We start from the raw sequence: 11,118 nt of genomic DNA, 5'->3' as shown, positions 1-11,118 counted from the left end.
CTCCTTCAATTGCTCTGTTGTACAATTAATTAATTAATAAATTGCGTTTTCTCTCATTGAGCCTTACAGGCTCTAGGTCTAGATTTTTTATCGGGTCTGTTTTTACAAATGGTACATATTAAACTATGATACTTTTGACTTATTTTGGACAACATACTATACTATGACTTTTTTGAGTGATTTTGGACGACATACTATATTAGTCATCCTTCATGAACAGCATCACAGTCACAGTGGAAAACTAAACATTGCTGTCATTTTTTATCTCCCTCTCCCCCAAATAGACAAATAGAAAAGTAGTCGGTGAAAACAGGGTTTTCAAGACAGGTGGGAGGCAGAATAATGTTCACCGAAGTAAAAGGAAAGCCTGTGTGTCTTGTGTGTGGAGACAGTGTGTCGTTATGAAAGAATATAACTTAAGAAGGCACTATGAAACATGCAACTGTTTTGCACTTTTCAAGTTTGCACTAACTTCTAATTTTATTATAAAAGACAGACATTGGTGAGGATCAGAGCAGCACACTGATTTGTTTTGTAACATGCTGTTTCATTTTTGCATTTATCTTGCCATTGAGCTTTGAAGGAAAATAACATTTTGCTGTTTACCTGTTAAAAGAAGACGGAAAAACGTTTTCAATTTGTTACTGAAAGAGCCTTGAGAAAATATTGCAACTGATTTTATTTATATTTTGCTTAATTTAATTTAATTTAATTTTATTTAATTTAATTTAATTTAATTTAATTTAATTTAATTTAATTTAATGATTGAGTGCAATATAGGCTGTGGTATTGGTATTGGTTCAATATGTGCAGTAATTGCAAGTTTTAAAAAATATTTAATCCTCCACCTGTACCATTTTTTTTATTTTGGCCCCCCGTGTATTTGACTTTGGCATTACTGCTTTACAGACATGTTCCGGACGGGTCTGAGGTCTCAAGTATGAAGTTTCAAGTGGATACAACAATCCCAATTAGAGCAGCATGAGAAACTGTAAATGTTAGATTTGATAGATTTGTAGGCAAATGCCTCCATCATGTGGCGAACAATGGTTACTGCATGAACAAACCACTCAGTTGAGGGAATCCTTTGCATTTTTGACAGGCAACACCATTTAACGATTTGTTATCATATTCAGCAAGCATCATCTACCATGTGTTTTACATGTTTTCATTCATTTTGAGTATGATACAATGAAATTTGTTAAAGTTATAAAGGAAATTGTGAAATTGTATTTTCTGTTACCACCAGAAGGCGCTGTTTTCAAAATGTACAGTTTTTGCATAAGCATCTTCAGCAAGATCCCATCATCGATCGTCACAAGTTTGGTTAAGATCTGACCTTCCATCGCAAAGTTATAAGAGTTTGTTGTTGTAGCTAAATACCAGACGTCATATTGTCTGCCGTCAACAGGGGGCACTGTTTTTGAAAGTGAATATTTTCATATAGGCATCTTCAGGAATTAAATATCATCAATTCTAGCAAGTTTGATTCAGATTGGAATAGTATTCGCAAAGTGGTAGCTGTTTGTTTTTTGTCGCAAATATCTGACTTTGCAGTTTTGTCATGGCAACACTGTTGAACAATTTGTTATCATATTAGGCACGCATCATCTACCATGTGTTTTGAATGTTTTCCTAAATTTTGAGTTTGATACAAGGAAATTTGTTAAAGTTATAAGGGAAATTGTGAACTTGTACTTTCTGTTACCACCAGGTGGCGCTGTTTCCAAAATTTACAGTTTTTGCATAGGCATCTTCAGAAAAAGCCCATCATTGATCATCACAAGTTTGGTTAAGATCTGACCTTCAATCGCAAAGTTATAAGAGTTTGTTGTGTGTTGCGAAATACCAGACTTCCTAGTGTTTGCCACCACCAGGAGGCGATGTTTTCAAAATTTACAGTTTTTGCATAGACATCTTTAGCAAGGGCCCATCATCGATTGTCACTTGTTTGGTTAATATCTGACCTTCCATGGCAAAGTTATAAGAGATTGTTGTGTGTTGGGAGGAATCGTGATTTTCGCCAACTTTCCTGACCTTCTTCTTGTTCGCCGTGATACTTAATGAAAAGATTTTGATACCTTTGGATCCCCAACTTGTTCACAGTGACCTCACAAAGTTTCAAGGTGATCCCATTAAAGCTCTATGACAAGTGCGTTCACATACCATTGGTGCGAAATGGCCAAAATCTGCAAAAAATGTACTTTCAATCCAAGATGGCTGCTTTCCCGTTCGTTTTAGAGCATAGGCTGCTTTGAATTTTTTGACCGTCCTGACCTAAGGAACGCGTGAGTACCAAGTTTAGTGCATGTACATTAAACGTGCTCCTCAGGAGGACAAGTTTTACGGCTTGTAAGAGTTTCGCCTTTTGTTGTGAAAAATATGAATGAACGCCAACTTTGGCGCCCCCTATCTCAAAAACCATGTGACATTTTAAAAAACTTTTAATAACTTTAGATCCTCAACTTATTCACAGTGACCTCAACCAGTTTGAAGGTGATCGAATTAAAGCTCTATGACAAGTGCGTTCACATACCATTGGTGCGAAATGGCCAAAATCTGCGAAAAATGTACTTTCAATCCAAAATGGCGGCTTTCCTGTTCGTTTTAGAGGTTCGGCTACGCTGACTTTTTTGACCGTCTGGACCTAACGAACGCGTGAGTACCAAGTTTCGTGCATGTACATTCAACGTGCTCCTCAGGAGGACAAGTTTTACGGGTTGTAAGAGTTTTGCCTTTTGTTGTGAAAAATATGAATGAACACCAACTTTGGCGCCCCCTATCTCGTACACCGAGCGACATTTTAAAAAGCTTTCAGTAACTTATGCTCGGCAACTTGTTCACAGTGACCTCACTAATTTTCAAGGTGATCGCACAAAAACTCTAGGACAAGTTCATTCAAATATCAGGTGTCATAGTGGCTGCTGTCACAAGGGGGCGCTGTTTTTGAAAGTGAATATTTTCAAATAGGTGTCTTCAGGGCCAGACTATCATCAATCCTAGCAAGTTTGGTTCAGATTGGACTCAGTTTCGCAAAGTTGTAGCAGTTTGTTTTTTTGTCACAAATATCTGACTTTGCAGTGTTGCTATGGCAACACCGTTGCGCCATTTGTTATCATAATAAGCACGCATCATCTTTCATGTGTTTTAAATGTTGTCACAAATTTTGAGTTTGATACGATTAAATATGTAAAAGTTATTACCGAAATTGTGTATTTGTTGTATTTTCTGTTACCACAAGGAGGCGCTGTGCTAAAAATGTACAGTTTTTCCACAGACTTCTTCAGCAATGGTCCATCATCAACCCTAGGTAATTTGGTTGGGAAGTGACCTTCTATCGCAAAGTTATAAGAGTTTTGTTGCCTGTGGCGAAAAATAAAAATTTTCACCAACTTTGCCGGCCCCTTTCTCGTACACCATGATACTTATTAAAAAGTTTTTAGCAACTTTAGATCCTCAACTTGTCCAAAGTGACCTCACCAAGTTTGAACGTGATCCCATGTAAGCTCTAGGACAAGTTCGTTCAAATACCGATGGTGCGATATGGCCAAAATCGGCAAAAAATGAATTTTCAATCCAAGATGGCGGCTTTCCTGTTCGTTTTAGAGCTTCGGCTACGCTGACTTTTTTGACCAGCCCGACCTAAGGAACGCGTGTACCAAGTTTCGTGCATGTACATTAAACATGCTCTTCAGGCCCACAATATTTAGGGGGTGGAGCAGTTATTTGTCCCGCCCACTTTCATTTTTTAACGCACATTCCCCGAAACACTAACAAACGTAAATTTACACCAGGTCTGATGCGCTTGCAAAAATTGGTGAGTTTTGGGGCATGTTCAGGGCCTCAAAAATGCGATTCATTTGGTAGGCGGAAGAAGAAGAAGAAGAATAACTCTTACGATTACAATAGGGTTCTTGCGCAACATTGTTGCTCGAACCCTAATAATCTTTACAGTTTCAATAGGGTTCTTGCAACCAAGTTGCTCGAACCCTAATAACTCTTACGATTACAATAGGGTTCTTGCGCAACATTGTTGCTCGAACCCTAATAAGAATAATCTTAGCGATTATAATAGGGTTCTTGCGCAACCAAGTTGCTCGAACCCTAATAATCTTCGCAGTTTCAATAGGGTTCTTGCAACCAAGTTGCTCGAACCCTAATAATAACTAGTACCGCAAGCGGTAATTAACGGGTTCGAGCTTGACGGCTCGCGAGTCCCCGTGTGTCCACGTCGCAGCGCGAGTCCTCTTGCTCATCTTCCGTTCATTAACCGCATCCCTGCGCAATGTCAGGCGTGTTTAGGGAAGGTACCTTGACTTACATAACAAGTTTCGTGTGGATCGGAGAATGTCAGACTTTACTTCCTGTTTCGGGAGTTGTACTTCCTGTAAGGAGGTCATCCTTTACAGACATGTTCAGGGCGGGTCTGAGGTCTAACAGTGTGATTTTGTCTATAAGTTGTTATTTTTGTGAAAAACATCTGATGGTATCAGAATTGAAGCTGAATTTTAGAAATAACTAGTTATTTTTGTGATAGAACATCTGATGGTATAAGAATTTACGGTGCAGTTTCTCTTTTTTCCCTCTGTTACTTTTTCTCTCTTCCCATTTTCCCTGTTTTTTTTTTTCCTTGGCCCCTCTTGCAGTACCTTTTGCCCCATCTTTCCCTGTCAGAGCAGCATGAGAAACTGTAAATGTTAGATTTGATAGATTTGTAGGCAAATGCCTCCATCATGTGGCTAACAAAGGTTACTGCACTGATGAACCACTCAGTAGAGTGGATCCTGTGCAGTGTTCTTATGTCAACACTGTTGAACGATTTGTTATCATATTCAGCAAGCATCATCTACCATGTGTTTTACATGTTTTCATTCATTTTGAGTATGATACAATGAAATTTGTTAAAGTTATAAGGGAAATTGTGAACTTGTACTTTCTGTTACCACCAGGTGGCGCTGTTTCCAAAATGTACAGTTTTTGCATAGGCATCTTCAGCAAAAGCCCATCATCGATCATCATTAGTTTGGTTAAGATCTGACCTTCAATCGCAAAGTTATAAGAGTTTGTTGTGTGTTGAGAAATACCAGACTTCCAAGTGTTTGCCACCACCAGGAGGCGATGTTTTCAAAATTTACAGTTTTTGCATAGACATCTTTAGCAAGGGCCCATCATCTATTGTCACTTGTTTGGTTAATATCTGACCTTCCATGGCAAAGTTATAAGAGATTGTTGTGTTTTGCGAGGAATCATGATTTTCGCCAACTTTGCCGCCCTTCTTCTTGTTCGCCGTGATTCTTAATGAAAAGATTTTGATACCTTTGGATCCTCAACTTGTCCACAGTGACCTCACAAAGTTTGAAGGTGATCCCATGAAAGCTCTATGACAAGTGCGTTCACATACCATTGGTGCGAAATGGCCAAAATCTGCAAAAAATTTACTTTCAATCCAAGATGGCGGCTTTCCCGTTCGTTTTAGAGCATAGGCTGCTTTGAATTTTTTGACCGTCCTGACCTAAGGAACGCGTGAGTACCAAGTGTGGTGCATGTACATTAAACGTGCTCCTCAGGAGGACAAGTTTTACGGGTTGTAAGAGTTTCGCCTTTTGTTGTGAAAAATATGAATGAACGCCAACTTTGGCGCCCCCTATCTCAAAAACCATGTGACATTTTAAAAAACTTTTAATAACTTTAGATCCTCAACTTGTCCACAGTGACCTCACCCAGTTTGAAGGTGATCCCATTAAAGCTCTATGACAAGTGCGTTCACATACAATTGGTGCGAAATGGCCAAAATCTGCAAAAAATGTACTTTCAATCCAAGATGGCGGCTTTCCTGTTCGTTTTAGAGCTTCGGCTACGCTGACTTTTTTGACCGTCTGGACCTAGGCAACTTGTTTACAGTGACCTCACCAATTTTCAAGGTGATTGCATAAAAACTCTAGGATTAGTTCATTCAAATATCAGGTGTCATAGTGTCTGCTGTCAGCAGGGGTCGCTGTTTTTGAAAGTGAATATTTTCATATAGGCGTCTTCAGGGCCAGACTATCATCAATCCGAGCAAGTTTGGTTCAGATCAAACTCGGATTCGTAAAGTTGTAGCAGTTTGTTTTTTGTCACAAATATCTGACTTTGCAGTGTTGTTGTGGCAACACCGTTGAACAATTTGTTATCATATAAAGCACGCATCATAGACAATGTGTTTTGAATGTTTACCCAATTTTTGAGTTTGATACGATTAACTCTGTAACAGTTATTAACGAAATGCTTATTTTTTGGATTTTCTGTAACCACAAGGAGGCACTGTGCTCAAAATTTACGTTTTTTTCACAGACCTCTTTAGCAATGGTCCATCATCAACCCTAGGTAATGTGGTTGAGCTGTGACCTTCTATTGCAAAGTTATAAGAGTTTTGTTGCCTGTGGCGAAACATTAAAATTTTCACCAACTTTGCCGGCCCCTTACTCTTATGCCATAATACCTATTGAAAAGATTTTGATACCTTTGGATCCTCAACTTGTCCAAAGTAACCTCACCAAGTTTGAAGGTGATCCCATGAAAGTTCTAGGACAAATCTGTTCAAATATCATTGGTGCGAAATGGCCAAAATCAGCAAAGCATTTACTTTCAATCCAAGATGGCGGCTTTCCTGTTCGTTTTAAAGCATAGGCTACGCTGACTTTTTTGACCGGCCCGACCTAAGGAACGCGTGTACCAAGTTTTGTGCATGTACATTAAACGTGCTCCTCAGGGCCACAAGTTTTAGGGGGTGGAGCACTTTTTTGGCCCGTCCACTTTCACCAGGGGGCGCTGATTTTGACATGAAATATTTTCACATAGGTTTGTTCAGGGCCAGACTATCAACAATCCTAGCAAGTTTGGTTCAGATTGGACCAGGATTGGCAAAGTTGTAACAGTTTTTTTTTTTTAGTATTTTCTACCACCACCAGGAGGCGCTGTTTTCAAAATGTATTGTTTTTGGCAGTATAGTCGCCTTCAGCAACTACCCATTATCAATCATAGGAAGTTTGGTTGGGATTGGATCTTCCATCGCAAAGTTATAAGAGTTTCGCTTTTTGTTGTGAAAAATTGAAATTTACACCCACTTTGGCGCCCCCTATCTCGTACACCATGAGACATTTTAAAAAACTTTTGATAACTTAAGTTCCTCAACTGGTTCACAGTGACCTGACCAAGTTTAAAGTTGATCGCACAAGAACTCTAGTATTTATTCATTCAAATACCAGAGGTCATATTGTCTCCGTCACCAGGGGGTGCTGTTTTTGAAAGTGAATATTTTCATATAGACGTCTTCAGGGCTGGACTATCATCAAACCTAGCAAGTTTGGTTCAGATTGGACTAGGATTCGCAAAGTTGTAGCAGTTTGTTTTTTTGTCGCAAAAATCCGACTTCGCATCATTACCATGGCAACATCATGTAACTCTACGCCATCATATTGAGCACACGTCATCTACCTTGTGTTTAGAGTCTTTTAACCAATTTTGAGTTTGATACAATCATTTCTGTAAAAGTTATTCCCGAAATTGTAAAAGTAACTTTTTTTTTATTTTCTGCCACCACAAGGAGGCGATGTTTACAAACTTGACAGTTTTTGCATAGGCATCTTCAGCAAGGGCTCATCATCGATCGCCACAAGTTTGGTTATGATCAGACCTTCCATCGCAAAGTTATAAGAGTTTTGTTGTGCGTTGCGAGAAATTCGTAATTTTCACCAAATTTGGCGCCCCCTATCTTGAAAACCATGATACTTATTAGAAACCTTTCAATGACTTAAGCTCCTCAACTTGTCCACAGTGACCTCACCAAGTTTAGAGGTGATTCCATGAAAGCTCTAGTTGTAGTACATTCACATACCATTGCTGCGAAATGGCCAAAATCGCCTCTGTTTTGGCGTGCAATCCAAGATGGCGGCCTTCCTGTAGGATTCACAGGGAAGTTGTCATCGACTTTTTTGACCGTCCCCACCTCATGAACATGTGTGCCAAGTTTTGTTCATGTACGTTAAACCCCAAAGCAGATGACCTAATAGAAGTTTTTTGCATCAGTTTTTAGCCCCGCCCACGTTCATTTTTTGACGCACATTCCCCGAAACACTAATAGACGTAATTTTACACCAGGTCTGATGGGGTTGCAAAATTTGGTGAAAACGCGATTCATTTGGAGGAATAATAATAATAAAAATAACTAGTACCACGTGCGGTTCTGAACGGGTTCGAGCCGGGTTCGAGCCTCGCGCTCTCACCCGTTCATTCACCGCGCGCGGTACTAGTTATTTTCAGTACTAGTTATTTTCAGTACTAGTTATTTTCAGCGGCGTCCCCGCACATGTCGATCCAAATTTCGGGGGGATCGGCAACGTATGGCAAAGTTATAGGGCACTTCCTGTTTAAAATGGCCGACTTCCTGTTTGGTCAAATGCGCGTCCTTAAACGTGTTCAGGGAAGTTCCCTTGTCTTACATATCAAGTTTTGTGCAGATCGGACAATCTTAGAGTTTACTTCCTGTTTCGGGCATTCCACTTCCTGTTGGGAGGTCATCTTTTGCAGACATGCTCAGGACAGGTCCCTGGTGTGACATATAAGGTTTCGTGCAAATTGGACAACGTACGGCAAAGTTAGAGGGCACTTCCTGTTTAAAATGGCCAACTTCCTGTTCGTCTCTGGAAACATGTTCAGGGAAGGTCCCGTAACTCACATATCTAGTTTTGTGTCAATCGGACAATGTAAGACTTTACTTCCTGTTTCGGGCGTTCCACTTCCTGTAGGGAGGTGACCTTTTACAGACATGTTGAGGAAGGGTCTGGGGTCCCACATACTAAGTTTCAAGTGGATACAACAATCCCTGTTGGAGCAGCATCAAAAACTATAAATGTAATTCTGTCTGCTGTCACCAGGGGGCGCTGTATTTGAAAATTAATATTTTCATATAGACGTGTTCAGGGCCGTACTATCATCAATCCCAGCAACTTTGGTTCAGATCGGACCAGGATTGGCAAAGTTGTAACAGTTTTTTTTTTTAGAATTTTCTACCACCACCAGGAGGCGCTGTTTTCAAAATGTACCATTTCAGCAACACAGTCGTCTTCAGGAACTAACCATCATCAACTATAGCAAGTTTGGTTGGGATCAGACCTTCCATGGCAAAGTTATAAGAGTTTCATTGTCTGTTGTGAAAAATTATTATTATCTCCAATTTTGGCGCCCCCTATCTCGTACGCCATACAATATTTTAAAAAGCTTTTGATAACTTTTGATGTTCAATTCGTCCACATGGATCTCACCAAGTTTGAAGGTGATCGCACAAAAGCTCTAGGAGGAGATAATTGAAATACAAGCTGTCATACTGTCTGCTGTCACCAGGGGGCGCTGTTTTCGAAATTGAATATTTTCATATAGACGTCTTTAGGGCCGGACTGTCATCAATCCTAGCAAGTTTGGTTCAGATCGGACCAGGATTCGCGAAGTTGTAGCAGTTTGATTTTTTGTCCCAAAAATCCGACTTTGTCGTCATATTGATCACGCATCATCTACCATGTGTTTTGACTGTTGTCACCAATTTTGAGTGCGGTACGATTATCAGTGTAAAAGTTATTCCCGAAATCGTAAAAAAACTTTTTTTTGGTGTATTTTCTTTCACCACAAGGAGGCGCTGTTTTCAAACTTCACAGTTTTTTCATAGACGTCTTCAGCCATGGACCATCATCAATGGTAGCAAGTTTGGTTCGGATCGGACCTTCCATCGCAAAGTTATAAGAGTTTTGTTTTTCTGATGCGAAACATCAGAATCATCACGGACTTTGCCGCCCCCTATCTCGTGCGCCGTGCGACATTTGAAAAAAATTTTGATACTGTAAGCTCCTCAACTGGTCCACAGGGACCTCACCAAGTTTGAAGGTGATCGCACGAAAACTCTAGGAGGAGTTAGTTCAAATACCATTGCTGCGAATTCGCCAAAATCGCCAAAAAATGGCCAATCAACCCAAGATGGCGGATTTCCTGTTGGGTTTGGATCATGGTCATAATGTAATTTGACCATGACCGGCAATTTGACCGGCAAAATTTTCACCAACTTTGCCGGCCCCTTCCTCGTACGCCATGATACTTATTAAAATTTTTTAGCAACTTTAGATCCTCAACTTGTCCAAAGTGACCTCACCAAGTTTGAATGTGATCCCATGTAAGCTCTAGGACAAGTTCGTTCAAATACCGATGGTGCGAAATGGCCAAAATCGGCAAAAAATGAATTTTCAATCCAAGATGGCGGCTTTCCTGTTCGTCTTAGAGCATAGGCTACGCTGACTTTTTTGACCGTCCCGACCTAAGGAACGCGTGTCAAATGGATTTTTTGTTCGGCTTGCGCTGAACAATCACCCAACCAAATTTCGGGAAATTCGGTGAAATTAAATGTCGATTGGTCAATGTACGGGCAAATGGCCTGGCACTTCCTGTTTCGGGCGACCTACTTCCTGTGTGCAGGTCATACTTTGCAGACATGTTCAGGCCGGGCCCTTGGTCACACATATCAAGTTTCGGGCCGATTGGTCAATATTTGGCGGAGTTAAAGGGCACTTCCTGTTTCAGAGGATCTACTTCCTGTGTGCAGGTGATGTCTTGCATATGTGTTCAGGGCGGGCACATGGTCTCACATATCAAGTTTTGGGCCAATCGGTCAATTTTTGGGCGAGTTACAGGGCACTTCCTGTTTAGCGGCGAAACGCGCAATTCAAAATGGCCGAAATCGCGTTGGGGTCAAGTTCGAATTCGTAGACGTGTTCCGGGGCAGGGTCTTGTGTCACGTATGAAGTTTCGTCCGAATAGGCCAAAGTATGGCAAAGTTATAGCGCACTTCCTGTTTCGTGGCGAGCCGTCGAAATTCCGATGGCTGCTGTGGCCACGCCCCTTTGAATCTGCGAAAGCTTCCTATAACTTTTGATCTTGGATGGGTCTAGAACAATTTGACGCATTTTCCGCGTCGCTATGATGAACGCCCTCAGACAAGTTAGTTCAGTTACGAATCACCCCACCAAGTTTCGTGAATTTAGGTGAAACTAATTGTTTTTCACCTGTGGGGGCGCTACTGAGCCATTTTGCATTGTTTTT

Source organism: Solea senegalensis, linkage group LG1, assembly GCF_019176455.1.
Source record: "Solea senegalensis isolate Sse05_10M linkage group LG1, IFAPA_SoseM_1, whole genome shotgun sequence".
NCBI lineage: Eukaryota > Metazoa > Chordata > Actinopteri > Pleuronectiformes > Soleidae > Solea > Solea senegalensis.
The sequence above is the reverse complement of the archived record's forward strand: the minus strand, read 5'-3'. Positions refer to the sequence as shown.